This window comes from Loxodonta africana, unplaced genomic scaffold (assembly GCF_030014295.1).
Source record: "Loxodonta africana isolate mLoxAfr1 unplaced genomic scaffold, mLoxAfr1.hap2 scaffold_43, whole genome shotgun sequence".
Classification (NCBI taxonomy): Eukaryota; Metazoa; Chordata; class Mammalia; order Proboscidea; family Elephantidae; genus Loxodonta; species Loxodonta africana.
The window spans coordinates 629,478-651,357 of record NW_026975144.1 but is presented as its reverse complement, the minus strand read 5'-3'; the positions used below and the strand labels follow the sequence as shown (position 1 = coordinate 651,357).

Here is a 21,880-nt window from a genome sequence, read left to right as displayed (position 1 = left end):
TTCTTACCCTCCTTTTCTGAGTTGTTCCTCTGTCATTACATAAACCCACTGCTCCTTAAGGTTCCTATCTAATCTTTTCAGTAGCTGTTGTCAATCTGATGCCATGTAGACAGTTCTTAAAAGAGCATATGCTCAAGGTAGACCATTTTTATTAGTTAAGTAAGCTAATGTTCTGGAGCCCTCATGGCACAGTGGTTAAGTGATACGGTAGCCAAGCAAAAGAAGAGCAGTTTGAATCCACCACCTGCACCTTGGAAACCCTATGGGGCAGTGCTATTCTGTCTTACAGAGTCTCTGAGTTGGAATCAACAGCAACAGTTTGGTTTTTTCTTTTTCATACTTCGGTTTTAAGATGATTCAAGGGAATGCTTTTGGTGTAATGTTTAAAGATTATCTCACGGCAATAGTTTCAGGAGTTCATTCACCCTCAGTGGCTCCAAAAAGTCTAGGGTTCATTTGAAATTCTGTTCTGCATTTTCCCCCTTTTGATCAGGGCTTTTCTATGGACTCTTTGATCAAAATGTTCAGCGACAGCAGCCGGGAACCTTCTGGTTCTTCTGGTCTCATGGCATGCTAGACGTTCTTCTAAAAAACATGAGTGGATGCTGAAGGTTATCAAAGACTTATTTTATTACACCTATTAATATAATCACATTTATTTTTCCTGTACATATGGCAAATTATACTGATTCATTTTCGAATGTTAAACTAACCTTGAATTCTTGGGATAGACCCAACTTGGTCATAATATATTCTTCTTTAGAGTATTGCTGGGTTTGTTTTGCCTATTTATTTTTATATTTTGCATCTATGTTCATCAGTGACATTGGCCTGTAATTTTCCCATCTTCTGCTGCTCTTGTCAGGTTTTGGTATCAATATTCATTCTACAAGCTTTATAAAATGAGTTTGGGTATATATTTCCTTTTATATTGAAGAATTTGTGAAATATTTCTTGAATATTTGGCAGAATTTGCAGGAAAAGCCATCTGATATGAAGTTTTCTTTTTGAGAATAGTTTGAGCTCTAATTCAATTGTATTAACAGTTGTGGAATTACTTTTGCTTCCTGTTTCTTCTTGAATCATTGTTATTAACTTACATGGTATGATACGTTTGCCTACTTTACCTAAATTTGCAAATTTATTGGCTAATACGGTTCATAACATTCTCACATTATCTTTAAGTTCTGCAAGATCTGTAGTCATTTTCTTTCTAATTCCTGATATTCGTTTTTTATATCTTCATTCTTTTTCACTTGATCAATCTTGCCTAAAGTTTGTCAATTTTACCAGCATTTTCTAAGAATCAACTTTAGTCTTTGTTGATCGTCTGTTGCATGTATTCAATCATTAATAGAAACAAAAATTCCTATGAATGTTTGTTTCTGGTTTTTTCCCAACATTTTGAATGGATGTTTAACTCACTTATTTTTCAAGATTTGTTCTTTCCAATTATATTTTTAAGGCTATAAGTTTCCTATATTATATTGTCTGTACTGCACCAATTTTTATATGCACTATGTTCATAATTGTTCACTTCAAAATGTATTCTAATTTTCATTATGATGTCTTTTTTGACTCATAGTATTTTAAAATATCCAAGCACATGGAGATTTTGTATTTTCATTTTCTAAGATGGTTTTTTTTTTTTTTTAATTACGGTGTACTTACATAAAAAAAAATGGAGATTTTCTATTTTCATTTTCTAAGATGGTTTTTTTTTTTTTTAAATTATGGTGTACTTACATAGTATCCTCTATATTATTGCAGACTCTTGAAATTTGTTGAGACTTGCTTTATAACACAGTATACAGTTAATTTTTATACACACTATGTATGTGCATGAGATGAATGTATATTCTTTCATGGTTAGATAATACACACACATACACATATATCAATTTGGTATTTTTTTTACATGTTAAATCTTCTGTATCCTTGATAATTTATGGACTTCTATGTTTCTGAGGGGTGTGTTAAAAATCTATTATGATGCATGATGTCAAAAGGAGCCCCAGTAGTGCAGTGGTTAAGCACTCAGCTGTTAAACCTTTGATTTGATCCACCAACTACTCCACAGGAGAAAGATATGACCGTTCTCTTCCATAAAGATTACAGCCTTAGAAACCTTTGGAGAAGTTCTACTCCATCTTATATTCACTATGAGTCAGAATTGACTCAACAGCACACAAGAAAAAATGTATGATGTGATGGAAACTCAGAAGTACGAAGCTAAAAAGAATTGGTCCTACCTCCAGGGTCAAAGGATGAAGGACAGAGAAAACAGCAGAGACATCCAAAAGCTTGGAAAAAGGGCTGAGAGGACAAGGGTTGGTGGTTTAAGGGCTTTGAAGGGCTACCATATATACTGAGGAATCTGAAGTGCAATGTTCTTGCCTAAGGATGAAGACATGCTCATAAAGATCCTGACAAAGCTTTAGGCTTGCACCTCTGGTTGATCTTTGGGCTCCACGGGGGCAGGAAGTGAAGGCTAGGGCAGAGTTTTAGGCACTGTTGCTTAGCATTGAAAGAACGCACCAGTTCAGAGCCAATCTGCAAAGACTGGGATAATGTTACTTTTTCTTTTTGGCTACAAGCATTTAAAGAAAGCACTGTCAGCTCATGAACTGACTGCTGAGATAACAGAACAGAACTTCAGTGTCCACACATGAGAAGACATACAATCTTTGCAGAAATAGTTTGGAAACATCACTAAGCAAATGGATGACTGGCCCTCAACAATTAAAAAAAAAAAAAAGCAAACCCTAATGACAGGAGGGAATCTGATTTCCAGAGTTACATTATAATATTTAAGATATCCAGTTTGCAACACACTATTCTAAGTCATAAAAAGAAAAAAGAAAAGGATGGTTCATTTGTTAAGAAGAAAGAAAGAAGAGAAATGAACAGAAAGCATCCCTAGGGAAACACAGATATTGGGATTACTAGACAAAGATTTTAAACCAATTGTCTTAAATTTCCTCAAAGAGCTAAACAAACCATAGACACACACACAAAAAAAGGAAACCAAGAGAAGAATGTATGAACAAGTAGAAAACATTAATAAAGAAATATTATACAAAAGAACCAAATAGAAATTATAGAGCTGAAAAGTTGAATAGCTGAAATAAAAATTTCATTAGAGGAGCTCAACAGCAGATTTGAGCAAGAAAGCAGGAAAATGTAAACTTGAAAAAGCACAACTGAAATTGTTCTAACTGAGGAGCATAAAGGAAAAAGAATGAAGAAAATGAACAGAGCCTAAGGGACCTGCGGGACAACATCAAGCATACCAATATACTCATTAAGGGAGTCTCAGAAAGGAAAGAAAGATGAAAGGACAGAAAGAATATTTAAAAACGTAATGACTGGAAGTTTCCCAAATGTCATCTAGATATCCAAGAAGCTCAATAAACTCAAAGGACAGTAAATACATAGATATCCACAGACAGACATAATCAAAATGTCAAAAGACGAAGACAGAAACTTGAAAGCAGCAAGAGATAAGTGACCCCTAATGTACAAGAGAGTCTCAACAAGTTTAACTGTTGATTTTTCATCAGAAACCATTGAGACAAGAAAATAGTGGAATGATGTATTTAAGGTACTGGAAAAAAAATACAGAAACAAAACTATGAACCAAGATGTCAATATCTAGCAAAACTATCTTTCAAAAATGAAGGTGAAATTAAGACATGCCCAGATACACAAAACCTGAGGGAGTATGTTAGCAGCAGAACTGCCTTATGAGAAATGCTACAGGGAATCATCCTGGCTGGCACAGAAGGACACTAGACAGTAACTTGAAGCCATAAAAAGAAACGAAGACTCCGTAAAGGTAACTACTTAGATAAAACAAAGTCAGTAATATTTTTATATCACGCCTCTCTTTTTTTCATATATGATTTAAAGCACAAATGCATAAAAATACTTACACATCTCTCTTAATGGACACACAATGTATAAAGATGCAATTTTTGTAACAGCAACGTAAGTAGGGGAGGTAACTGAGCTGAATAAAAGCAGAATGTTGTATACTGTCGAAGCTAAATTTGTATTTATTAAAAAAAGATTGTTATAAACATAAGATATTAATTGTAATCCTCATGGTCACCACTAAGAAGTTAAAAAATGTAAGGAAAGGAAATAAGGAGAGGATCAAAATTGTACACTTGAAAAAAATCAGTCAAACACAAAAGTGGACGGTAGTGAAGAAAATGAGAAACAAAATACGTATATGACCTACTACAAAGTAGAAGATATAAGTCCTTCCTTATCATTAATCGCTTTAAATTTAAATAGATTAAATTCACAATTGGGATCATTAAAGTTGTGTGTCAACTTTGTTGGACCATGATTCTCAGCGCTTTGGCAGTTATGATGTAGTTTAGCAGTCGTATAACGACGCAATCATTTCCATGATGAGATGTGATATAATGTGATTACCTCCATGATGGGATCTGCTGTGAGTAGCCAATCAGATCTAAGGGAGTTTCCTCGGGGGTGTGGACTGCATCCAATATAGGTGGACTTTCTGGCAAGGCTCTTGAGCTTTTGCTCACTCGAAATCCTGCAGCTGGCTCCTCTTCATCTGATCTCAAGTTTTTGGGACTTGAACTCTCAGCTTACCTTCCAATTTTGGGATTCACCAGCCTCCGCAGTCTGTGAGCTGCGGCCTGCCAGCTTACCTGCCGATCTTGAGATCTGTCAGCCTTTGCAGCCTGTGAGCCACAGACCTGTTGTATGACCTGCAGATCTTCAGTTCTGCAGTCCCTGCATCTATGTGAGTCAGGAGAAGCCACAAGCCTGACCCATGGACTTGAGACTTACCAGCCTCTACAGCCTCGTGAGCCATTTTCTTGATATAAAGCTATTTTATATAAATATATATATATACACCTCACTGGTTTTGTTTCTCTAGAGAACCCAGCCTAAGATACCAATTAAAAGACAAACATTGGCAGAATGCATAAAAAAATCATTCGATGGCTATCAAGCTGATCTGACTCATGGTGACCCCTCCCCTCATGTATGTCAGAGTAGTACTGACACACAAGTGTGTCAGTTCAATGGCTAATTTTTCAAAAGTAGATCACCAAGCCTTTCTTCCAAAGTGCCTGTGGGTGGACTCAAACCTCCAACATTTTGGTTAGCAGCTGAATGCATTAACCGTTTGTACCTCCCAAGGACTACAACATGTATCTATGTTTATTTCTGTATTACTTCTCTTTATACTATATACATACATACACACATACACACACATACCTACACACACACATAGACATCCATGAGTGGTTCATACAGATGCTTTGGACTTCAACTAGCAGGGCTCTATTAATTATTGATAGAAAAGTACTGATACCAGTTATAAATGCGTATTTGTCCATTTCCCCTTTCAGATTTATTAGTTTTTGTATTTTGGAGCCCTGTTGTTAAATACGTACACATTTAGGAGTGTTGTATCTTTTTGGAGAATTGAACCTTTATTATGTTATGTCCCTACTTATTCCCAATAATACTCCTTTTTCTGAAGTATAATTTATCTGATATTAACACAGCCACTGCAGTAGAACTGGATAATTTTCAACCATTTCAATAGGTAGCATAAGATCAAGAACTGATGGTATAAAAGGAAGAAATCGAAGCTGCATTGAAGGCATTGGTGAAAAACTATCCTCTCTCCACCATCTTCACTAACTCTGACACCAACTGTCCCTCACACAGCACTCCCTACTTTTCTGCCGGGTTCAATAACTCATTGCAATGGCCACACAGAACTCATAGTCCATATTCACGATTATGGGGCTTATTAGGGAAGTAACAGTTATAGCTCAGGCTCAACGACACTCAGAATACAGTTCTTCTATCAGGACAGCCTCTTCCCTTCTGTGCTCATAGGCGTGCCTCTGCCTGGCCTTGGGCCGGCCTCTCTCCAAAGGTACTCAGCTTTCCTTCTCCATGGGCCAGCATCTCCCATAGCCAGGTCCCTGTTGCTCGGTCTCTCCTGCCATGGCATCTTACCATCTTCAGGGTTACAGCTTCCTCTCTCTATCTCAGTCTCCTGCTTCTAGGAGCTTCTCAGTGCAGGGATCTCAGGTCCATAATATACGCTCGGCTCTTGGCTGTTCTTCCTTGATGGGAGTTGAATCCTCCTCTTTGCTCTGGAACTGGTTCTCTTTGAAGGGAAAATAAACAATCCCCTTGGTGAGCCACAATTACCCTATCACACAGTCCTGCCCAAGTACCAGGCTAGATGTTATAAGACCATGGCTAGAAAGGCCACACAAAGTAAACAATCACATCACAGTACCTTGGACTCATTTTTCAAGTGAAGTACCAAAAATCCCATACAAACAGATTGGTAAAGAATATAATCAACAGCAAGAACATTTTCATACTTATGTTTTCTGTATTTGGAAGAAATCTATAGCACTATTCTTATTTTGCCAATTCACAGGGATCACAGAGATTAGTGGTAGATATTGCAGTACCAGAAAACTCTCTGGTGAAACAGTCTGTGAGCAGTCTTACAAACATGGATATTCCACCAGAGTCAAAAGAATGACGTTACATATCATCAAAGAGAACATTTCAAGATCTAGCCTGAAGTACAATGTTGTCACTGATAGGCTAAAATCCATACACTTACAAGGAAGACCAGTTTATATGACTATTCAAATTTATGCACCAACCACTAATGCCAAAGATAAAGAAATTGAAGATTTTAAACAACTTCTGCAGCCTGAAATTGATCAAACATGCAATCAAGATGCATTGATAATTACTGGTCATTAGAATGTTAAAGTTGGAAACAAAGAAGGAAAAGTAGTTGGAAAATACAGCATCGCTGAAATAAATGACGCCAGAAATCTCATGAAAGAATTTTGCAAGACCAGTGACTCATCCACTGCAAATATTTTTTTTCACCAACATAAACGGCAGCTATACACGTGGACTTTACCAGATGGAATACACAGGAATCAAACTGACTACATCTGTGGAAAGAGAAGATGGGAAAACTCGTATCATCAGTCAGAACAAGGCCAGGGATTGATTGTGAAACAGAGTGTCAATTGCTCATATGGGAGATCAAGTTGAAACTGAAGAAAATTAGAATAAGTCAAAAGGGGCCAAAGTATGACCTTGAGTATATCTCACCTGTATTTAGAGACCACCTCAAGAACACATTTTACGTGTTGAACACTAACGACTGAAGACCAGACGAGTTGTGGAATGACATCAAGGACATCACACATGAAGAAAGCAAGAGATCCTTTAAAAGACAGGAAAGAAAGAAAAGACCAAAACGGATGTCGGAAGAGACTCTGAACGTTGCTCTTGAATGTCGAGTAGCTAAAGTGAAAGGAAGAAATGATGAAGTTTTGAGTATTGAGACACCACCAGTGATCCCTCTTACAAAAAAAACCAGAAAAAACAAGTGAAGCGATTATATTTATGACAAGCTAGGAGCCCTGAGCATCAAAGGCAAAGTTAGAAAACGGACTCAGCGGCAGGGGGAGGGAGAGACTATTCAGAAGTGGAGAGGAGTTACTGGACCTGAATAGCCAGGAACCCTCAGGCACCGTTCCCTGGAGCGACTGCAGCGGGGCTGGCAGTAGCGTTCCAGAGGCGTTTAGCTCAGGGAAGGACAGCAAGTTGCACAGACTACTCACACCTCCAGAACAAGAGAAGAACGGCACTCTCAGCAAAAGCTAATTACTTGTGTTTATTTTACCACGCCCCCAGCCCCCAAGCCGGCTTCAGTGGCTGTCAACTTCCCTGGGCCTGAGATAGGCCCTGGTACCACTCTGAGCCATTTTTCCATCCTTGAAGAAGGTATAAGTTCACAACTGGGGGAAAGATAATCTGCCAGCTCAATTAAGCTGGGGAGCTCAGGACAGAAGCAGCTCTTGTTCAGGCACAAACAGTCCATGGGCTTTGAATACCTTTCACCCCAGCATGGACCTGTGTGGGCCCATTTCAGGAGAATAGGCCCTTGTTGCCAGACTGCAACTGTTTCAGCTGAACGGTGGGAAGATGGGTGTTTGATGTTTGACACTGCTTTGCCTATTAAACAGGGTCTTCACCTACCCACATCAGGGGCCTAAGGACTGCTGGCTCCACCCACAATACCTAGCCACCTGTGATAGGGCTCCAAGGATAAGTAGTACCGCCCAGAACTTACAACCAAAAGCATTGGGTACCCACTGCCCTTCTGCAGAACCCACCCATGTGCTCTACAGAACAGGGATGCGCTTTCCTCACAGACACTCAGAGCACAGCTGTCAGACCTCTGCCTTGATCAGAGCCTGACCCCCTACTGCAGCCAGATACTTCTGCCTACACCAATAACCCCTGCCCCTCTAAGACTGTAGGACAGAGCCTGTACCTTACACTTTATGACCAACTACCTGGGCACCTGAGTTGAATGCATACAAAAAAAGTAAATGAACTCCTAGGCTCATATACCTGGTAACACTGCTAGCCATCTGGTGATAGTACATTAGAGCTTCAAAGGTGAAAATAATCAACCTAGCGCACTCAAGCAGCTTATTTGGGAATACCAAAACTAAACAAAGCAAGAAGCTAGGATACAAAAAGCAAGCATAAAATAAACTAATACAATAACTTATAGATTGCTCAGAGACAACAGTCAATATCAAATCACATAAAGAGGCAGACACGGGGGCAGGACCAAGATGGCTGACTAGGCAGGAGATTCCGCTAATCCCTCTTGAAACAAAGACTCGAAAAAACAAGTGAACACATTACATAAAGGACAATCTACAAACCCTGACCATCAAACACAGAACTAAGGAGTTGACACGAGTGACGGGGGAGCGAAAAGCCACGCTGCAGCAGGGACCGCTTCCAGAGCCAGTGTCCCACGCCGCAGCCTTGAGCCCTCGCGGTTTCCTCATGTCAGAGTGGTGGGGCTGATTGTGGCTTACTGAGACAGGGAAGAAGAGATATAGGCCTAACCCTCAGGACCAACCTCAGAGGGGACCCAGGCAGCACACGCAGGCTCCACACAGATGCGGCTGACAGGGAAACAAAAAACTATAGGGAAGCAGCGACTGGTTTTGGAGCCTGGAGTGCAGCATCCCAGAAAGGAAACCCTGGTGCTGGGCTTTGGACTAAGTGTGGGGGAGCCGATTGTGGCTTCCTGAGATGGTGTGAGCATGGATGCAGCCCTAACCCTCTGGGACAGTCTCAGCAGGGATCCAGCCAGCACACACGAGCGACACAATGCTCTGGAATCTCAGAAAAAACAGTCCTCACCAAACAACATAAGTAACTTTCTATATTTTGCCAGGCTACTCTCTTCTATATATCTGATTCCACCCCTCATTGCCCCAGCCAGCTTCATTAACATTGGAATTCTCTGTGCCAGAGAGTGAAGTGCACTGCTGGATTTTTTTTCTTCTTTCTTTTCTAACCCATTCTCCTGGCCTGAGAAAAGCAGCATTTAACAATCAAAGAAAAAATCCTTCCCTGACTTCCCTAAACTGAAATAACAGTACAGAATCAGCTCCATCCAGGCATTAACAGACCCATAGTCTTTGGCTTTCACCCTACAGGTAACTAGGTGGCTATTACAATGTAAAGGCAATTCTGATAGAGATCTGACCATAATTGTTTTAGCTCAGCAGTGGAAAGGCAAGTTTTGGAGGTCAGATACCTGTCCACCTACTAAACAGAGCCCTCGCTGATCCACACCAGCGAACTGAGGGCTGAGACTCCACCCACATCACCTAGCCACCTGCTACAGGGGTCTGAGAATAGTGACGCCTACCCAAGCATTGGGTGCCTAAGATACAGCTGCAAAGCCCACCCACCAGAGTGCTCTAGAGAATAGAGCCACACCTACCTCACTGACACTTGAAGGAAGGCTGTCAGCATCCTGCCCTCCTCGAAATGTGACCCCATGCCACTAATAGAAACTGGTGCATACAACCATCACCACTACTCCTCTAAGATAATAGGTGACAGCCTACACCACACACTAGGTGACCAGCTATCAGGACACCTGAGCTGATTCTATTCAAGAATAGTGAATGGACTCATACACTTATATACCTGGTAACAGCTCAGGCAAGCTGGTAACAGGACGTAAGTGATTCAAAAGCTACATCAATCACGATACCACAATCTAGTAGCCCATCTGGGTGTATTGTAACAAAACAAAATAAGAAGATAAGACTCACTGAGCAAATATAAAAGAAAATATTACAATATCTTATAGATGGCTCAGAGACAGCAGTCGACATCAAATCACATGAAGAAGCAGACCATTATTGCTTCTACAAACCCCCAAATCAAAGAATCAAAATCATTCCCAGATGTAGATACATTCCTAGAATTGCCAAATGTAGAATATAAAAAAATTGTATACAGAATGCTTCAAGACATCAGGAATGACCTCACAAATGAAATAAGGCAATCTACAGAAAACACCAAGAATACGCGGATAAGGCAGTTGAAGATATCCAAAAGATTAGTCAACAACATAGTGAAAAAATTAATAAGCTGTAAGAATCCATAGAGAGACAGCATTCAGAAATCCAAAAGATTAACAATAAAGTCACAGAATCAGACAACTCAATAGGAAGTCAGAGGAGCAGAATAGAGGAACTGGAATGCAGAGTGGGGGAGCTGGAGGATAAGGCAATTGACACAAATATAGTTGAAGAAAAATCAAATAGAATTTAAAACTATGAAGAAACCCTAAGAATCATGGGGGACTCTATCAAGAATAATTTGCGTGTGATTGGAGTTCCAGAACAGGGAGGGATAACAGAAAATACAGAGAGAACAGTGGAAGATCTGATGGCAGAAAAATTCCCTGGCATTGTGAAAGATGAAAGGATATCTACCCAAGATGCTCATCGAACCTCATACAAAATAGATCCCAAAAGAAAATCACCAAGACATATTATCAAACCTGCCAAAACCAAAGATAAAGAGAAATTTCAAAAGCACCCGAGGATAAATGAAAAGTTACCTACAAAGGAGAATCAATAAGTTTGCACGACTCGGCAGAAACCATGCAGGCAAGAAGACAATGGGATAACATATATAGAGCACTGAAAGAGGAAAAACTGTCAGCGAACAATCATATATCCAGCAAAATTCTAAAACATGAAGGTGAAATTAAGATATTTACAGATAAACACAAGCTTAGAGAATTTGCAAAAACCAAACCAAAACTGCAAGAATTACTGAAGGAAATTCTTTGGTCAGAAAATCAATAATATCAGATACCAACACAACACAAGGTCACAGAACAAAACATCCTGATATCAACACAGATAGGGAAATCACAAAAACAAAATAAGATTAATTAAAAAAATTGCTCAAAACAGGGAATCATTGATGTGATTATGTAAAAGATTACAATAGTGAAAAAAGAGGGACTAAATACAGGAGGCTTAGAAATTACATATGGAGAGGAAACCAAGGCGATACAGGGCAAAACAACTTAGGTTTTTACTTACTCAAACCAGGGTAAATATTAAGGTAACCACAACAAGGTCTAACAATTCCATACTTCAAAATAAAAACCAAGATAAACATAACGACTCACCAAAATAAATTCAACTACTATAAAAAGGAGGAACACACATTCTACAAAGAAAAACTCAGCACAAAAAAGTAAATGGAAAATGAAATTGTCAAAAACAGGCATCAAAATGACAGCACTAAACTCATACTTGTCTATAATTACACTTAATGTAAATGGACTAAATTCACCAATAAAGAGACAGAAAGTTGCAGACTGGATAAAAAAACATGATCAGTCTGTATGCTTCCTAAAAGAGACACGCTTTAGAGTTAAGAGACACAAATAAACCAAAACTGAAAGGATGGATAAAAATATATCAAGCAAACAACAATCAAAAAAGACCAGGAGAGGCAATATCAATTTCCAACAAAATAGACTTTAAAATTAAATCCACCACAAAGGATAAAGAAGGACGCTACATAAAGATTAAAGGGACAATTTACCAGGTACATATAACCGTATTAAATATTTATGCACCCAATGATAGGGCCGCAACATTCATAAAACAAATGTTAACAGAATTAAAAAGTGAGATAGACACACCTCCACAATTATAGCAGGAGACTTCAACACAACACTCTCGGTGAAGGATAGGAAATGCAGTAAGAAGCTCAATAGAGACACGGAAGATCTAAGTGCTACAATTAAACAACTTCACTTCATAGACTTATACATAACACTCCACCCAACAGCTGCAAACTATAATTTCTTTTCTAGTGCACATGAAACATTCTCTAGAATAGATCACATATTAGGTCATAAAACAAGCCTTTGCAGAACCCAAAACATTGAAATATTACAAAACATCTTCTCTGAACAAAAGACCATAAAAGTAAAAATCAATTAACAGAAAAACCAGGGAAAAGAAATCAAATGCTTGGAAACTGCACAATACCCTGCTCAAAAAAGACTGGGTTATGGAAGACCTTAAGGAGGGAATAAAGAAATTCACAGAATTCAACAAGACTGAAAACACTTCCTATGAAAACCTTTGGGACATGGTGAAAGCAGTGCTCAGAGGTCAATTTGTATCAATAAAGGCACACATATTAAAGAAGAGCCAAAATGAAAGAACTGTCCCTACAACTTGAACAAACAGAAAGAGAGCAACAAAAGGAACTGTCAGGCACCAAAAGAAAGCAAAAAATAAAAACTACAGCAAAATTAAAAGAATTAGAGAATAGAAAAACAATTGAGTTAACAAGGCCAAAAACTGCTTCTTTGAAAAAATTAACAAAATTGATAAACCATTGGCCAGACTGACTAAAGAAATACAGGAAAAGAAACCAATAATCCGAATAAGAAATGGGATGGGCCATATCACAACAGATCCAACTGAAATTAAAACAATCATATCAGATAACTACAAAAAATTGTATTCTAACAAATTTGAAAACCTAGAAAAAATGGATGAATTCCTAGAAACACACTACCTACCTAAACTAACACAAACTGAAGTACAACAACTAAATAGACCCATAACAAAAAAAGAGATTGAAAAGATAATCAAAACACTCCCAACAAAAAAAAGCCCTGCCCCTGACGGCTTCACTGCAAAGTTCTACCAAACTTTCAGGGAAGACTTACCACTACTACTGAAGGTATTTCAAAGCATAGAAAAGCACGGAATACTACCTAACTCCTTCTATGAAGCCAGCATAACCCTGATACCAAAACCAGCTAAAGACAACACAAAAAAAAGAAAATTACAGACCTATATCCCTCATGAACATAGATGCAAAAATCCTCAACAAAATTCGAGCCAGTAGAATTCAACAACATATCAAAAAAATAATCCACCATAACCAAGTAGGATTTATACCAGGTATGCAAGGTTGCTTCAATATTAGAAAAACAATTAATGTAATCCACCACATAAAAAAAGGACAAGAACCACATAATTTTATCAATTGATACAGAAAAGGCATTTGACAAAGTCCAACACCCACTCATGATAAAAACTCTCAGCAAAATAGGAATAGAAGGAAAATTCCTCAACATAATAAAGGGTATTGATACAAAGCCAATACCCAGCATCATCCTAAATGGAGAGAGCCTGAAAGCATTTCCCTTGAGAACGGGAAACAGACAAGGATCCCCTTTATCACTGCTCTTATTCAGCATTGTGCTAGAGGTCCTAGCCAGAGCAACTGGGCTAGACAAAGAAATAAAGGGCATCCAGATTGGTAAGGAAGAAATAAAATTATCTCTATTTCCAAAGACATTATCTTATACACAGAAAACCCTGAGGAATCCTCAAGAAAACTAATAGAAGGGTTCAGCAAAGTTTCAGATTACAATACGAACACACAAAATCAGTTGGATTCCTCTATATCAACAAAAAGAACATTGAAGAGGAAATCATCAAATGAATACCATTCACAGCAGCCCCCAAGAAGATAAAATACTTAGGAATAAACCTTACCAAAAATGTAAAAGTGCTATACCAAGAAAACTACAAGGTACTACTGCAAAAAGAACAAAAGGGACCTACGTAATTGGAAAAACATATCTTGCTCGTGGATAGGAAGACAACATTGTAAAATTGTCCATTCTATCAAAAGCACTTCCGATCCAAATTCCAATGACATTTTTTAAACAGATGGAGAAACAAATCACCAACTTCATATGGAAGGGAAAGAAGTTGCGGATAAGTAAAGCATTACTAAAAAAGAACAAATTGGGAGGACTCACTCTGCCTGATATTAGAACAAATTATACTGTCACAGTAGTCAAAACAGCCTGGTACTGGTACAGCAACAGACACATAGACCAATGGAACAGAATTGAGAATCCAGATATAAATCCATCCACATATGAGCAGCTGATATTTGCCAAAGGCCCAGTGTCAGTTAATTGGGGAGAAGATAGTCTTTTTAACAAAAGGTGCTGGCGTAACTGTATAGCCACCTCCAAAAAATGAAACAGGACCCCTACCACACACCATGCACAAAAACTAACTCCAAATGGATCAAAGACCTAAACATAAAATCTAAAACGATAAAGATCATGGAAGAAAAAATAGGGACAACATTAGGAGACCTAATACATGGCATAAACAGAATACAAAACATTACTAAAAATGATGAAGAGAAACCAGATAACTGGGAGCTCCTAAAAATCAAACACCTATGCTCATCTAAAGACTTCACCAAAAGAGTAAAAAGACCACCTACAGACTGGGAAAAAGTTTTCAGCTAAGACATCTCCACCCGGTGCCTGATCTCTAAAACCTACATGACTCTGCTAAAACTCAACCACAAAAAGACAAACACCCCAATTAAAAAATGGGCAAAGGATATGAACAGACACTTCACTAAAGAAGACATTCAGGCAGCTAACAGATACATAAGGAAATGCTCTCGATCATTAGCCATTAGAGAAATGCAAATCAAAACTACAATGAGATTCCATCTCACTCCAACAAGGCTGGCATTAATCCAAAACACACAAAACAAATAAATGTTGGAGAGGCTGTGGAGAGACTGGAACACTTATACTCTGCCGGTGGGAATGTAAAATGGTATACAACCACGTTGGAAATCAATTTGGTGCTTCCTTAAAAAGCTAGAAATAGAACTACCATACAACCCAGCAATCCCACTCCTCGGAATATATCCTAGAGAAATAAGAGCCTTTACACAAATAGATATATGCACTTCCACGTTTACTGCAGCACTGTTTACAATAGCAAAAAGATGGAACCAACCAACGTGCCCATCAATGGATGAATGGATAAATAAATTAAGGTATATTCACACAATGGAATACTGCACATCAACAAAGAACAGTGACGAATCTGTGAAACACTTCATAACATGGAGAAACCTGGAAGGCATTATGCTGAGTGAAATTAGTAGCAAAAGGTCAAATATTGTATAAGACCACTATTATAAGATCTTGAGAAATAGTTTAAACTGAGAAGAACATATTCCTTTGTTGTTATGAGGGGGGGAGGGAGGGAGGGTAGGAGAGGGGTATTTACTAAAGAGATAGACAAGAACTACTTTCGGTGAATGGAAGAACAACACTCAACACAGTGGAGATCAGCACAACTGGACTAAACCAAAGCAAAGAAGTTTCCTGAATAAACTGAATGCTTCGAAGGTCAGCAAAGCAGGGGCAGGGGTTTGGGGACCATGGTTTTAGGGGACATCTAAGTCAACTGGCATAATAAAATCTATTAAGAAAACATTCTGCATCCCACTTTGAAAAGTGGCATCTGGGATCTTAAATGCTAGCAAGCAGCCATCTCAGATGCATCAATGATTCTCAACCCACCTGGATCAAGGGAGAATGGAGAACACCAAGAACATAAGATAATAACGAGCCCAAGAGACAGAAAGGACTATATGAACTACAGACTACATCATCCTGAGATCAGAAGAACTAGACAGTGCTGGGCCACAACCAACGACTGCCCTGATGGGGAACATAACAGAGACCCCTTGAGGGAGCAGAACAGTGGGATGCAGACCCAAAATTCTCATAAAAAGACCAGACTTAATGGTCTGACTGAGACTGGAAGGACCCCAGTGATCATGGCCCCCACACCTTCCGTTTACCCACTACGGGAACCATCCCCAAAGCCAGTTCATCAGACATGGGTTGGAGAGGGATGCTGGTGAGGCGTGAGCTACTTGGTTTGGGTGGACACTTGAGACTATGTTGGCATCTCCTGCCTGGAAGGGAGATGGGGTGGGTAGAGGGGCTTAGAAACTGGCAAAATGGTCACAGAAAGAAAGAGTGGAAGGAGGGAGTGGGCTGTCCCATTGGGGGGAAAGTAATTGGGAATATGTAACAAGTTGTGTATAAGTTTTTATGTGAGAGACTGGCTTGATTTGTAAACTTTCACTTAAAACACAATAAAAATTATTAAAATAAAAAAAAAAGAAGCTGACCCATGATTGCTTCAACAAGCTCTCAGAACTAAGACTCAAGGAATCTTCTCGATGAAGGTGCAATCCTGGAATTACCGGATACAGAATACAAAAGATTAATATACAGAACTCTCAAAGATATCAGGAAGGAAATGAGGCAAAATACAGAACAAGCCAAGGAACACAAAGATAAAGCAGCTGAAGAAATTAAAAAGGTTACTCAAGCACATAATTAAAAATTTAATAAGCTGTAAGAAACCATAGAGAGACTGCAATCAGAAATTCAGAAGATTAACAATAAAATTACAGAGTTAGAAAACTCGATAGAAAGTAAGAAGAGCACAACTGAAGAACTGGAAGGCAGAATTACTGAGACTGAAGATAAAACTCTTGGGACCAATATATTTGAAAAGAAACCAGATAAAAGAATTTTAAATGAAGAAATCCAAAGAATCATGTGGGACTTTATCAAGAGAAATAACTATGAGTGATTGTAGTACCAGAATAGGGAGGGCTAACAGAAAATACAGAGGGAACTGTTGAAGATTTGTTGGCAGAAAACTTCCATGATATCATGAAAGATGCTCATCAAATTCCACATAAGGTGATCTCAAAAGAAAGTGACCGAGACATATAATAATCAAACTTGCCAAAATCAAACATAAAGAGAATTTTAAGAGAGGCTAGGGATAAAGGAAGTCACCAAAAAAGGAGAGTAAATAATAATAAACTTGGACTACTCAGCAGAAATCATGGAGGCAAGAAGGCAATGGGATGACTTATACAAAATATTGAAGGAAAAAAATTGCCAACCAGGAATCAAACCATAACCCTGGCCCTCTGGCCTTAGCCCTCTAACTCTAGCCCCTAAGCCCTAAGCCCCAAAGCCCCTAAGACCCTAAGCCCTTAGGTCCTAACCCCCAAGGCCCTAAACTCTAACCCTAACCCAAACTCTAACCCCTATACCCTAAACCCTAACACCTAACCCCTAACCACCCTAACCTTAACGACCCTAACCCTAACCCTAACACTCGAACCCTAACCCTCTAACGCTAACCTGAAACCCTAACCCTCTAACTCTAACCCTCTAACCCTAGCCCTCTAATCCTAGCCCTAAACCTAACCCCAACCCCCAAACCCAACGCCAAACCCTAAACCTCAAATCCCTAGCCCTAAACCTAAGAATGAGTCTAAGCCTAACCCTATCACTTAACCCTAAACCCTAACACTTAAAACCCTAACACACAAAACCCTAACACCCTTAGCCCTAACACATTCAACCCTAACACCCTAAATGCCAAAACTCTAAACACTAACACCCTTAACCCCAACCCCTAAACCCTAAACTTAAACGCTAAACCATCTAACCCTCTCACCCTAATACCCTAACACTAAACCCTAAACCCTAACCCCAGCCCCCAGCCTTAACCCTCACTCTAAGCCTTAAACCCTAAACCTTAAGTCCTAAACCCTAGGCTCTAAGCCCTAAGCCCTAAACCCTAAGTCCTAAAACCCTAAACTCTAAGCCTTAAGCCCTAAACATAACCCTCTAACCCTAAACCCTAAAATCTTACCCCAGACCCATCCCACACCCCTAAACCTGAACCCCTAAACCCTAGCCCTAACCCCTAACCCTAAACCTCTAAACCATACCCCTAATCTTCTAACCCTAAACCTCCAACCCTAACCCTCTAACCCTAACTCTCTAACCCTAACCACAATACCAACCCCAACCTCTGAACCCTGAAACCCTAACCCCCAACCCTAAACCTCTGAACCCTAAGCCTAAACCCTCTAACCCTAAACCCTAACCTTCACCCCCTCACACCCTCACCTTCTCACTCCCTCACTCTATAATCTTCTCAACCTCTAACCCCCTCACCCTCTAACCCCTCACCCTCTAACTCCCTCAATCTCTAACCCCCAAACCTCTAACACCCACCCTCTTACCCCAAACCACATATCCCAAACAAACCCAACACCAACCCCAACCCTAAACCTAAATCCTGACCCCTAAAACCTAACCCAAACCCTACCGACTAAACCCCAAAACCCTAAACCCCCAAAACTGTAAACCCCAAACTGCAACCCCTAACACCTAACCTGTAAATCCAAACTCTAACCTCAAACCCTAAACCTAACCCTAACACCTAACCCCAACCGAAAAACCCTAACCCAAACCCTAACAACCCTAACCCTAACATCCCTAACCCCAAAACCCTAACCCCAACCCCTAACCCCAAACCCTAACAACCAGAACTCTAACAACCCTAACCCTAACATCCCGAACCTCAAACCCTAACCCTTTTTGTTAGCAGCCGTAGCACTTAACCACTAGCCACCAGGGTTTCCATGAGCAGTCACAGGAATTGACATATGCACACCCGTGTTCACTGCGACATTATTCACAGTAGCAAAAAGATGGAAACAACCTAAGTGCTCATCCACAGAGGAATGGATAAACAAACTACGGTACATACACACAGTGGAACACTACACGACAATGAAGACCAATGATGAATCTCCGAAACATCTCACACCATGGATGAATCTGGAGCGTATCATGCTGACTAAGTCAATCACAAAACGACATATACACTAAGAGACCACTATCATAAAAACTCATGAAAACATTTACACACAGAAACAATCCTTGATGTTCACCAGGCAGACGGAGAGTGGGTAGAGAAAAGCTAACTAAACAATAACCAAAAAAAACAAACCTACCGCCGTCGAGTCGATTCCAGCTCATAGAGACCCTATAGGACAGATTAGAACTGCCCCATAGAGTTTCCAAGGAGCGCCTGGTGGATTCGAACTGCAGACCTTTGGTTAGCACTGGTGGGTCTTAACCACTATGCCATCAGGGTTTCCAACCAAACGACAGATATGTTGTAACTCTGGTGAAGGAAGAGACGGTACACAAGACTGGGAATCAACCTCAGCCTCACTCTAACCCTAACCATAACCCTAAACCACTTGTGCCCTAGCCTAGTAACCCCAGCCCTAACCCCAACCCCCAGCCACCTAAAACCTATACCCCTAAACCTAACTCCCAAACCTCTAACCCCCCAACCTGAACCCCTAACACCAAACCCTAACCCCTAACCCTAATCCTCTAACCCTTCTGCATCTCTGGGCCTCTCGACTCTCCGTCTGTTTGCTCCCTCCAAATCCTACTAACACTCAGTGGAATTTTGAAGTTTCAGCTGTGCTTTGCTTCTTGTTGTCTCCACCGGTCCCATCAAGGCACTGCATCATGTATTTGCTCTGCTTCACTATTGAGTTCCAAAACCATGGCTTAGAATCACCTGACACTGAACCTCAGCGATTCGGTGCAAGGCCGCGAGAGGGCGTGCGCACCGCCGGTTCTGTTCTGCCCACCAGGCCCTCCGAGCACGGGAACCTCCTGGACCTAAGCCGGGACCGACCTGGGTACCGCTCCAGTGGCGACAGCAGAAGCTTTTCTTCCCGAGGGACCCAACGCCCCAGGGCGCTCTCTCAACACTCCCATTAATGCTATGATTATCCTAACCCACTCCTTCTGCGAGACCTAGTGGGTCCTCGACCAGGCCCAGCCTTCACGACCCGCACCCCCCTGCCGTGGTCATGTACAGGAACCTGCAGGGCCGCGCCCTCCCCGCCCAAGCTCTGCCCCTCCACACCCTGATGCCCTGCAGGCCTGTACTAGGTCACCGCCCAGGGGAGAGTTGTCGCCCAGCACGGGGCGGGGGGGGGCACGAGGAAACATTCGGAAACCACGCCCCGGGCACGAAGCCGACTGCCCGTATTGAGACCATGTGAGCAGGGCTGCCCCGCCGACTGGAGCCTGCAGGGCATCACTCACGTTTGTCAGCTTCTCACCGCCCTCTGGGCTCAGGGTCCCAGAGCAGCCAATCCTCCCCGGGGGGGGGGGGCGGTCCGTCCGCAGGGGCTGGAAAATCGGGTTGGCGCCCATGGCCGGAGCGCTTAAAACCCTTACAAGCCCTCATAAACCGTCAGCTCCAGACCTTCAAATGTCAGCCCGAGAGACACCTAATCTCCAACCTAAAAAAAAAAACCACACCTGTTGCCATCGAGTCAATTCTGACTCATAGTGACCCTATAGGACAGAATAGAACTGCCCCACAGAGTTTCCAAGGAGCGCCTGGTGGATTCAAACTGCCAACCGTTTGGCTAGCAGCCTTAGCACTTAACCACTACGCCACCAGGGTAACCCACTGAACCCACTGCCACCAGGGTAGAGGCTCCAAATCCCACCAGTTTGAGGAACCCTCAAATCCCCTCAGCACCAGAGACCGCGTCCACAGCGACCGCTACACAGCGCCGCACAAAAGTTTAAGTTAACAAACAACATGGGCGCTCAGGACCCCTTCCTGCTACCCCCACCCCCGCCACCCAGAGAGGGAGCGGGAACCGGCATCCACACTGTTAACACACACTGAATCGCTGCTGCTTCCACAAGGAGTAGGGTCCCCGCGCTGCTCCACAGATTCCCAGGACCCCTTCCTTTCCAGGTGGGGCCGGGGCCGCGCCGACGCCCCAGCCCCGAGAGTAGACCAGCCGGGCGCGGGCGAGGGCGCGGGGTGCCTCAGCCTCCCAGGCACAGCGCCCAAAACAGTAAGGGGCAGCGGGGCCTTGGGCGGGGGATCACTCTCTCCCCATCCCTGGCACCCTACGGAGTCTGGTGGGGGTGGGACGACGAATGGGGGCGAGTGCCCCGCTGTCAGTCTGGAATCTCACCCCCCGGGCGAACTCTGGGCCTTGGTTTCCCCCCCGGGCAGAGGGAGCAGGTGGGGGGCGGGGGGGGCAGGAGCCCATCACCCAGCTTGGCCCGCAAACCCGCCCCGGGCAGAGGAGGGACCTGGGCGCAGCCCTGGACACGGCCTTTCTCCCCAAGCCCTTCAAGCCCCCAGGCCCGAGGGCACTCCGCAGCTGGATCCCGCGGCTGGACCCCCCCCGCCCCCCGCAAATCCATGGGGATGAAATTTCGCGGACCAGCTGCGTCTCCCGGGCCAGAGGCTCCCTCTCGCAGCCCCCAGAGTGGCTGCGTCCGCCCGGCCCCGCACCGCGTCCGCCCCAGGGGATCACTCGGGACGGGGTACGCCGGAGGGGGCGATGCCAGCTGCTAACCCAACGTCCGGACTCCCCAACCTCTGGAGCCCACGGGATGCTGGGACTGGGAACCGCCCTCCTGGCGCCTTCCCTCCACACCTTCGAGGGGCCGGGCTTGTTCAGTCTGGGAGCGGGTCCCTCCACCCACCTGCCGGAGTTTCCTACCTTTCAGAAAACACTGCACGGAAAGCAGCACGAACACCGTCCGCTCTAAGGCCGCCATCCGCCCGGGCCCCTCACCACCCATCCGGGCGCTTCCGGGAGTAACTGGCTGGACGGCGTGGAACATGGCTGCCGGCCCCGCCCAGCGGCCCGG

General features: G+C 42.2%; 1 long non-coding RNA gene across 1 annotated transcript in view; it reads right to left on the bottom strand.

Moving 5' to 3' along the window:
- The window catches only part of LOC135229624 (uncharacterized), a 156,722-nt gene extending 147,919 nt beyond the window's left edge, over positions 1-8,803 (bottom strand). The window contains exon 1 of the long non-coding RNA XR_010320301.1: positions 6,025-8,803. This is a non-coding gene — a long non-coding RNA (uncharacterized LOC135229624). The remainder of the gene's footprint in view (positions 1-6,024) is intronic.
- Positions 8,804-21,880: the final 13,077 nt, after the last annotated feature.